Source organism: Pinus tabuliformis, chromosome 4_2 (assembly GCF_031772625.1).
Source record: "Pinus tabuliformis cultivar Carrire ecotype Pingquan chromosome 4_2, CPIR1, whole genome shotgun sequence".
Lineage (NCBI taxonomy): Eukaryota > Viridiplantae > Streptophyta > Pinopsida > Pinales > Pinaceae > Pinus > Pinus tabuliformis.
Genome location: NC_142304.1, coordinates 756,729,241 through 756,740,566, shown reverse-complemented (window position 1 = coordinate 756,740,566; position 11,326 = coordinate 756,729,241). Strand labels below are relative to the sequence as shown.

The 11,326-nt window shown below is 37.5% G+C and overlaps 1 pseudogene; it reads right to left on the bottom strand.

Annotated features, from left to right (window-relative positions):
- Positions 1-8,284: 8,284 nt before the first annotated feature.
- Positions 8,285-11,326, bottom strand: part of LOC149171804 (ABC transporter B family member 4-like) — a 91,755-nt pseudogene continuing 88,713 nt past the window's right edge.

Below are 11,326 nucleotides of genomic sequence, written 5' to 3'. Positions count from 1 at the left end.
ATTACTCTAAAGAGTGATGAGACAATGACTCCCATGCAATAAATATAGTCTCATCCAAGGAGTAGATTATAATCTAGGGGTCCTTGAACTACCATTACGTTCATGTGAATGGTTTTCCCTCTAAGTGTTATGGGCACATTGGGAAGGATCCCTAACGGTCGACTGGTTCCTTTGTCAAAGCCTGTTAGATTTCTCATCTCAGGCAAAAGCAATGGCGAACCAAGCGCTTTCCAAGCAGTCGAGGAAAGGATACTCACAGAAGCCCCTTCATCTATGAGGGTACCAGCCATAAACATTCTATATACTTGAGCAATAATTCGGAATGGTACACTAGCTGGTAAACGGGGTTTTCCTAGTTGATTCCAGTCGAAGGAGACAACTAGGTTGCTTGGAGGTGGGACCGAATAGACGGCCGGGTACGAATCTGACGAACTTCCTTCCTGCGGTAAAGGAATGGGTAAATTGCCCCCATGTTCATCGGAGTCTGTGCTTACGAAAAGAATTTGGACGGTGTCGTCCTTATTCTCTTTTGTGACTGTATCATCTGAAGATGGAACCTCTGAAGGCAAGACCGGGTCAACTGCCGCCTCGACCTTTTGACTTTCGTCTAGTATGAGTTCAGATGGTTTGTCTTCAATGATAGACACTTCGGTCGACCACCTGGGCGAGTCAGCCGGCTTTTCAACTAGTGACGAACTTGGCAAGAGTTTTTTATATCCAGGAGGAAGTCATAACGGTGAAACCGGACGATCGTCCAAAACTCTTTTAGCCTCATCTAAGAAGGGACAATGGTGGACGACATGGTCGCCTTCGCACAGTTTACAAGGAAATCTGTATTTTCCTTTTTGTCTTGGGGCTTCACTTTCACTAGTCGACGGCATGTTTTCAACATGATCATCAGAGGTTGACAACACCGGGTTGTGAAAACGAGGAGACCAGTCCCTTAAGATCCGAGGGATGCAGGGACAATCTCGATGATAGTGGTCTCCTTTGCAAATGACACATGGCGATTTAGGCCTGGTCGGTGCAGTGTGTGGATTTTCGCTAGACGACGCTTGGTTGCCCCCTTTCGCTTTTGGCTCCTTCTTCTTCTTTTCTTTCTTCTTCTTTTCCTTCTTCTTCTCAGGTACTTGATTTTTGGCTTTACCAACCCCATCAAGTGAAGAAGAAGGAGGAGAGGAAGAATTGGAGGAAGTAGAAGGTTGGTGGGTAACTCTAGATTCGTCTAGTTGCTGACTCGACTGTTCAGGAATTGTGGTGTTCTGAATGACAGAGGTTGAGAAGAGCCATATGGGCAAGCCGATTGTCAATCTTGGAAGCGACAATGTGGCCATATGGGGTGCACCAACATCTCCCCAAGAGGAGAAAGGACTAGGATTTCCTCCAAGGGGAATTCCTTGGTTGGTGGATTCCATTTTCTCGACCTGAGATCAACGTAGGGAAAGGTGATGATTATTCCGTTTAAAATAAATTTTAGACGCTTTGACACAACTTGTTTTTTCAATTTTTAAGAGTCGAGAAAAAACAAAAGATGACTCTAGTCACCTTCGATTTTTAATGAGCCTGAAGTGATAAGTGCTCAGATGGACCTTTTCCATTAAGGAGTCTGAAAAGGAACGAAAGGGACTGCTCTGGAAATCTAGGTAGAGGGATTACCAAACCAATCGCAAAACTGCACAATACTTTTTACGGTACGGCAGTCAATCTTCCCGAATGCTGTGTTCAGTGCATTGCGATCGATAGGGCAGTAGACACGGCTTCCTATGGATAAAGGATTAAGCCTATTGGGGTCTCCCAAAACATACTCGACGGTATGTGGGAGCACAAGTCCGTACTAGCACTTATCGTCTCAAAGTGGAGGAATCACCCAACCATCAGTGAGAACAACAGTTACCAGGCTTTACGATGCCAGAATATGTCTCTAGCCTAGACTTCTAAATGTTGTGTGTTAGGTTCCAAAGCATTGTTAGATTCATTGAATTTATTTTATAGCTGATCTTGTTTATGAAGTTTGCCTTTCAAGTTCACCGCGAGATGTAGATGTGTAATTCCTAAAATGAAATCTAAGATGATAAACAGTCTTTTATCTTCTTTGTGCAATGAAAATCCTAGCTACTAAGGAAAGAGAGACAGTATTCTTTCACAAAGAGAAAAGAGCACACTCTAAATGCACTTTCCTAAATCAAACCAATCAAACAGTCTAAATGCAAATGCACATGCATGTATTTTTTTTCGACTTTCTTAGTATGTAAATGGTAAAAAGAAAGTTGATGCACAAATCTAAATTACTTTTCAAGCGACAGTTATCAACAAGTTTCTTTTCGAAATCAAAAATGGAGGCAATCACAACACCTTACGATTTGGAAATGAATACTTGTTTTCGACACTAGAAAAATTACAAATTCAGACCAAATACAATAGTAACAGGATAATCGACTATCTACAGCAATCAAACTCTTTCCTATGCCTGAAAATGACACTTGCGACGCTTTCAAATCAAAGGACGATAGTATGATTACGTTACTTTTGCAAAGGAGAACTGAAAATGACCCAACAAACACACAAAAACATTTACAGTTCTTTTGTACAAAGGAGGCAGAATAACAGCAAAGAAAAGGGGTCTCAAACAGAGATATACTGATCACAGGCAGCAAAATTCATGAATAGAACTGGAAAGAATGAACTACAGAAACCAAAACTAAACAATGCCTAGTCTGATCAGCGCACCTGTAACACAGGGAATTTGAAATGCAGCGCACCTACTACACTCGGGAAGTGCGTTGAATTTCAGATTCACAAAACAGTACCTGCGCTGGGCCAGAGACGAGACTTTGCTTGGGTTCCGGGTCACAGTTTGCAGTTCAGTTCATGGGTTTTGGCCGAGCAAACGGTAATCAGTAATGCAACAATCAGGGGTAGATCTAAGGAGGATCTAAGAGCTATCACAAAGGGCAATCAGAGAGTTTGTAAATCAGTTGTTTAATTTATAAACAAATCCCGGAGATTGACTGAAGCAGCATTTATCTACTTTGCATTTGCATAGAAAATGAATTTCGAAAGCTACCTGGCTCGACTTCAGGCTCCGTCTGTAAGTTTATAAAATAGACAACAAGGAAGATAAACAAACAAACTAATTCGTCCCCAGCGGAGTCGCCATTTTGTTATAGGGAAAAGTGTCTACACAGAACTGCTTATCCCACTAAGGTGTGATAGCTACTTTAGAAACAAACAAAGTAAAGCTACTTTCGATTTTCCTTTATGAAGTATAGATGAGAGAAGAACAAAGAAGACCAACCTCTGTCTTGTGCTAATCTCCTAGTTCGATTCCTCTCTCTCTTGATAGTCTTTCACTACTTGTTCCCTTGCACGCCCAGCTTCATAGAGTACCTGTAAGATCACAGTAGCATGGAACTATACGAGAACATGGATCTATAATCATAAACAATCTAGGATCAGATGTAAATTGACCATACGAATGTAGCAAACATAAATGACACAAGAGTATGGAGGAAAACTTGAATAGCTTTTATTGATAAACAAGAAAGATCCAAGGGAGTTACAACCAGTTGTTCTGACCCAACATCATCCTCTCAGCAAGGAAGCCCCTCTTCACCTCATACAAAGCTTAGATCACCCAACAATCTGATGTTGTCTCAAGAAACCAACAACAATTCCTTACAATATGCAAAATTCTAGCCTCTGCATCTCTGGGATGAGGGATCCATATATAGATATCTGTAAGGGAGATGAGTCAGCTTGTGATTTGATTAGTGTCTTCCCTCTGATAGTTCTTGCTTCCACTTGGAGATTGATGATCTCTTACTCATCCTTGGTCGAATTCAGAGAGGCAAGTGTCACAGGAGAAGTTTCTGGAAGTTTCCATGCCTCTCCACCTCGCGGAATGACACTGCCATTTGTCACTTCTCACCCATCGCACCCCATAGAAGTGATTTTTGAAATGCAACGTAGCCACACAGCGTGTTTAGGTGAGATGCAACGCACTTTGCCTATGGAGCAGCTGAAATGTTCCTGTTTTGACCAGTTCTGAGCAGTTTTTCATGGAGAACTTCTGGGAGAAGCTGTAATCAGTTGACCTTGTTCCTTTAGGGGTTAGAACAACACTTTTAAGGACTTAGGAACCCTTGGTTTATGGACATTTCATGCTTGTGGTTGTAGTGCCCAAAAGTGTCTATAACACCTGGGAGGAGTATATTTCACATTTGACACAGGTGTTTGAAACATTGAAGAAGCACCAAATGCTAGCAAATATCAAGAAGTGCGAGTTTACGCAATAGTCCTTGGTGTATTTGGGATATGTGATTGGTGGAGGAGAATTGAAGATATATCCTTCCAAGATGGAGGTCATCATGAAATGGTCGGTGCCTACTAATGTTACTGAGATTAGGAGTTTAATTGAAGCATCTCACTACCTAAGGAACTTCATAGCCTCATTTTCAGTAGTAGTAGCACCACTTCACGCCATAACAGCGAGTGGCAAAAGTTTCTAGTGGGGAAAAGGGCGGTAGAAGGATTTCGATGATTTAAAGAAGAAGACCAGTGAAGCACCAATTCTGGAATTACCAAACTTGCAACTACCCTTTGAAGTGGAGACAGATGCGAGTGGGTATGCTATGGGAGTTGTCTTGATCCAAGGAGGAAGTCTTGTTTGCTACCATTCAAAAGTTTTTCATGGGGCAGTTTTTAACTACCCTACCTATGGTAAGGAACTCTATGCCATGGTGCAAGCTATGAAGAATTGGAAGCACTATTTGATGGGAAAGGAGATAATAATCCACATGGTTAAATAATCATTACAGTACCTATAGGCCCAAAATAAGCTACAAGAGACCACACATTACAAGTGGATGGAGTTTTTACAATAGCTTCATTTGGTGATCAAGTATAAGAAGGGAAGCCCAAACAAGTTGGAAGATATGCTTTAAAGGCCACCCACATCAAAGAATACAGCTTTGGGGACTCTTATGCACATAGCGCCATTCACCCATGATGCATATAGAGAGGCATATTTAGAAGATGAGGACTTCAAAGAGGTTTATCAGCAGTTGCAGAGTCATAGTCATGTGCACAATGGTGACAACACTGTTGACTACCATCTCCAGGATGGTTTACTCTACATGTTGGATAAGCTATGTGTTCCTAAAGGTGAGCATTTGTAGCTTATTAGAGAGGCTCACACCTCCAAGGCTATAGTGCTTTTTAGTGTAGGGAAGACATGGATAAGTTACAGAGGTATGTGTATTGGCCCAAGATGTAAGAACAAGTAGCTAGGCTCATAAGAAGATGCATTATTTGTTGTATCAACAATCCTAACAACAGGAAACAGGGTATCTATGTTCACAGAGTGAAAACAACTCATGCATACAAATATAAACCTTCAAAATTTCCAAAACAAGATCGCAAGCATGACATAGCAATCAACATGCCAAAAGATGACCGGTGGTTGATCAAGCAAAAAGAGTGTAAAGACTTGACAAGATCTCATGGAATGAGCCCGAGTGTTTGTGACCATCAAGGGAAAAGCCAAGGAAGGCTCCGAAATTTGGATGCAGGCCAGAATTTTGGAGGGTGTTGCGGCCACTACAATGCCTCTCTACCCAAATTACCTAGTCTTTTAGCAGTGACGAGAGGCGCCACTACTAAGATCCATCTAAATTTGTAGAGACATACCTCCAGTCATTAAAATATGGTGATACAAAATATCAATAATCCCATTGAAATTGAGCTATGATCAAATTTTTGATCATTTGGTTCAATTAGAATTGACCAAAACTTCCAAGGGAATCTTTCCACTATGCAAGGAACTTTGATCATGGTGAAAATTGTATCATGTTTGAGATTTTTAAAATATTCTTATGAAATTTGCAGTTATAAAAAGGATCCTTTTGTTGCAATATTAGTTCACTCATATTAAGAGTAGTAACACTTAGATTCCATGTGGGGTTCCATGTAACCTAGCCTTGGGTTAGTGGAAAATTATACACAATGCTAAAGTAGTTTGGATGGAGGAGGTTGGTGCAAAGGATGGGCACTTCTTGATACACATGAAATTGTGACAATGACTTGTCGACTGTGATAATGACTTGTGGCTACAATCGTAGCATCTTGGCATCTAGCCTTTCCAAGTGTGCACACTTATCAATTACACTCCACCTATAATTCATGGCAGTATAGTGCTCATTAAAAAAGGTAATGTTCTATACATGATCCCTCACATTGGATATTTATTGATCTCGATCCTTCCTAGATTATAAGGATAAGGATTTGTTCATGTGGGACAATGGATAGTGGAAAGATGTGAGTACAACTTGGAAGACAAAGTTGGAGTAGGGAAATCTTGTAGCAAATAGGCCCTCTTTCTAGCCAAAAACGTAATAGAAATCTAGTGGAAATTTCAAGCATGAGAAGAGTTCTACCATGATCTAAGTCCCATGCATAGTGGGACAATGTCATTAGGGGTTTTTTCAAATTTTGAATTGACCAAGATTATAAAAAATTCAATTAGAGTTCAAGGTTGATTGGAACTCTTACTTTTTGTCTCATTAGACTCCAAAAACTATGGGAAAGTTTTCTACAATATTTAACATATTTAACCTAAGGTTCTCATATTACAATACTAGAAAATACATATGAGTAGTTCTTAATTTGGATTTTTTTTGCAATTAGGATGTCTTTTTCATGTAACTATAACATCCTTATTAATCAATGGTTTTTGAGAATTCTCTGCAAACTTTGAATATTGGGGTTGCTAACTACTATTTACTAGTCTTTTTCTTCTTCAACTTTTGTAGTTATATGCATTTTTTTCTCCCTTTTATTCAAGGCTATTGATTTGTGACAATCACAAAATTTAAGGATCGTCGCCATTTTGTTTGGGTCTGCTTCCACATTAAAGAGAACTAGAATGTAATGGGTATTTTCTCATTTTTGTTTGAAAGAAGAAATTAACTAGTTTTGTCATGAGCATTATCTTATTTATAATATAGGGATTCATTACTTAGATAATTCAAAAATCTACATTCACCTTCTTCCATGAGTTTTTTTCTCGCCTCGTGGAGTTAACATATAAATGGTTCTTGAGCTCCTTGTTTATTATTAAAACATTGAAGTGAACTCTCAAAAATGTTACTTGAGTTCTTTTATTATTAAAGCATCAAAGTGAGTACCAAACCAATTAAGCCTTCTTTGTTGGTAACTTTCGTTTTGATGTCTCAATAACTCTTTCTTTTTACCAATTTCTTTTCTTTAGAACAACTTTTTATCATGTTGTGGACACCATATTTGAGGAAACAAGATGATCATTCTTAAAATTTAGTTTACTCCTCATGTAGTTCCTTCATTATTATTTTAATCCTATGAGAATAACATTTTCACTTGTAATATTTTTGTGCTTGAATATTAATTTGAAAATTTCGGTGACCATTTCTTTATATGATGAATAATTGATCATTTATAGTGTGATAGCTACTTAATTATATATATAATGAAAAATATATTCTTACATCTTCATGTTTCTCCTCCTTTCACCTTAATAATTCCAAGGACAAAAAGATCGTTGATCATTGGTGCATCTAAGAGATACAAGAGAGCAAAACAAACAAATATCCACTCTAATGAAATTGTGGAAAGAAATATGAGCATGAAATTGAAAATACAACTAGTTTTCAAGAAGCTCCTATACAATATGCCATTGGAAAGCTAGTTAAAATTGAGGTTTGAAAGGAAATTTTTCATCCAGTGTAATTCTAGTGTTTAAATGAAAAAATGTAATTATTTACTAACTTGAGGAAGAAAAGTCCATTTTCTAGAGGGAAGTAGCTCACTTCAAATGGGTAGTTCAAATATGTAGATAAGTTGGGGATTATTTATTTGCTTGGCTTTGTTGATACATGACAATAACACAATTATGTTTTTTCATTCTATCCATGCATAAGTTGGCCACTTGGATGAAATGCATCCAAGAGACCTTTTCTGTACCTTTTTCAAAGTTTACAATAGTGATGTGGAAGCCATATGCAGTTCAAGGAAAATTTTAGGGGCTAATATTGGAAACTAGGTTACTTTTCCATGCTTTTCTAAAAAAAGGATTCCTGAATTTGCATTTTTCAAAAAAAAAATCACCCGAAATTTATAGGATAAAATTATATATAAAATCCTTAGAAATTTGAATATTTTTACAAAAATTTCCCCAAACATTGTATAGTATGCATACCAAGAACTAGTAATATTAGTCAAGGTTTGTAAACTTTAAGATAAATTTTCATCTTTAAAATTTTCCTTGCTGCAGTTTCACCAGGGATGCATAGGGTCCATCGCTAATGGCGAGCAATTCATCATGTTTTCCCTGATCTACAATAACTCCATTCTTGACCACAGCTATGGAAACTGCATCTTTAATCATCGAAAGATGGTGAGCAACAACAATAGTGGTTCTATTTACCATTAGATGATTTAATGCATCTTGAACTATGCACTCAAATTCAACGTCCAATGCACTTGTAGCTTCATCTAACAACAATATCTTATGGTCTTTAATTATTGCTCTTGCAATTGCTATTCTTTGTTTCTGACCTCCAGATAATCGCACCCTGTGCTCCCCCACATGTGTGTTATATCCTTCGAGAAGATCCAAGATAAAATTATGAGCATTTGAAGCCTTAACGACTACTACAATTTTCTCTTCCGAAACAAGGTCATCCTTTCCGTAAGAAATATTTGTAGAAATTGAATCATTAAACAAAATAGGCTCTTGACTAACCAAGCCCATTTGTTGTCTCAGCCATTTAATTTGCAATTTTTTATTTCAACTCCATCAAGTACTATGTGGCCTGCAGTGGGATCATAGAATCATTCCAAAAGTGAAATGACAATTGATTTACGACTTCCACTTTCTCCCACAAGAGCAATAGTCTATCATGATCAACACCCAAAGAGAAAATCCATTATTAAGATTTGAAAATTAAGTATTCATCAATTAGTCTAACTCAAATACACCTATCATTATGTATAATTACAACAAAAAGTTTTATTAACAAATCAACAAATCACCTTTCCAGAACGGATGATTATGCTTAAATCCCTGAAGATTTGTATGTCTGGGCGAGTAGGATATTTAAAATTAACATGTTGAAACTTGATGTCACCTTTTACATTCTCTAATGTAGTCCTATAGAAATCACTTGCATCAATTTTGGATTTCTGATCAAGGATTTTGAACACTGAATTGACAGATGACTTGACTTTTGCAATATTAGGGCCCATGCCAGCTGACTTGAAAACCCTCATGGCAGAGATTGTGAAAGCAAAAAAACCTCTAACAAACACTCTATTTTCTTAGAAATGGAATGAGACTAAAATACACCAAGTACTTAAAACCAAATGGAAAATACATTTATTAGAAAATGATGATAAACTAGGTTTCATACAATTACACAATATATTATACACCTAGTAACTCTAGTAATTCCAATATCACCTAATAAATAATTGCATTCTCATTTCAATTTTTTTCAAATAAGAAAACTATTATTAAGTAATATTTATCATGAAGACATCGTAAAATGTTGAGTGGCTATGTTCAACCATTTGAGACCCTACCCAAAACATGTGTGCATATACTGAATACAATATGAAATTTCCATACCCATTACTAAATCCGTTTATAATTCCCTCTCGAACTCCTCTTTTCAAAAGAGTAGAACACTTTTCATTATAGAGGCCCATCACCTTGTCCTTTGCAGAAAAAGACACAACAGTCTGAATTCTTCCAATAGCGTCATTTGCAACTTGACTAGCTTCCTCATACATCACCTAAAATGTGACTCCTTTCAATTAGTAATAACATTGCAAAATGGTTAAAGCTCTTTAGGAAAGGGATAATTTGTTAGATAACTAATCCTCGGGATTAACCTTGGGTCAGTTTGGGTAGTTATTGGAGTCCAAGAACTCCCGGGAACTAATTCCATTGTTTCCTATGTTGAAAATAGCAACAAGAAATTCTAAAAATAGAAATGCTAAAAATAGCATTGTTATTAATAGCATTTCGGGATACATTCCAATTTTAGTTAGTCCTTGAACTAAAATTGAGAATTAAAATTCGAATTTGATCTTAGCAGCTGTTTGAAAAATAATTAATTTATTCATCTTGAGTTAATTAGCTGGAGAAAATCAAACTTGAAGTCTATGTGAAGACATGCAACAGTTATCCCTTAATTAAGGAGATCAGAATGAGTTGTACTTTGAGTTGTAATTAGTTAGCTCAGTTAACTGAGTTAAGTCTAGTTAGATTAGTTCCAACAGTTTGTGGAACTGATTGTGAGTTCAGTTAGTCAATGCATGCATGCATGCAACTAGTGTACTTCAGATAACTGAATATTCTCTCATAAATAACTCATGCATGTCAGTTCAGACAGAGACCCAGTTGAGATCAGAGGAAGGGACAATGTACTATAAGTTGGAGGATTTTTCCTATATAGGAAAATCATCCATGCAGAAGGAATTATCTTCTTCAGGACTGCGAAATTATTTCTGAGTTTGGTGAGAGGTGAATTCACATAGGTGGCAGCGAGAGGACCCAGGAGAAACTGGGCAAGGAAATATGAGACTTGGAGGACTTAGGGAAGGCATATGTTGTGTCTATTTAGTCTTTGAGCGGTATTGAGGGATTGTACCGAGAGCTGGATAGCTTGTGAGCTAAAGCTTTATGTAATCCTCAGATATTTCCACTTGTATGATAATACAGATAGCGAGCTTTTTAGCTAAGGCTTTCCCCAGAGTATTCTTCTATGTTTCATGTGTGATTGAATCTTCTTCTCTGTTATATGTGTTCTGTTTGATCTTGCTCAAAATCGATTAAGCTTCCGCAAGTTTGATTGTAGAAGTAGATTAAGTATTTTGCTTTAGTACATTGCATAATCAATTTAATCTACAGTGAGAATTTCTACATCATATATGTATTTATATGTACATGTACATAATTCTTTGAGATCATTTAATATACACTTTATTTGGTTTCCAGTTGATTGTCTTACAGTGGTATCAGAGCGGGTAGTTCATCCGCCTATTGATTGAATTGTGTCACTAGTTATGTGGCCCTTCATGAGCACTTGTGTCTAGTGAGTGTCTGGTGAGTGAAGTTGAACGACGCAACAATGGAAAGTCTGTTGCATTATCATGGTTCGACCTTTTGTGGCGTAGGATCTAATCCTGGCAATACTTCGAGCAATATTTGAAATCGCTGGAGGTATTTGAGAAGAAGACTTGCTGCATGAGTTTGAAGGTGTGTGCTGCAACTGTTTGTGGTCAAAGA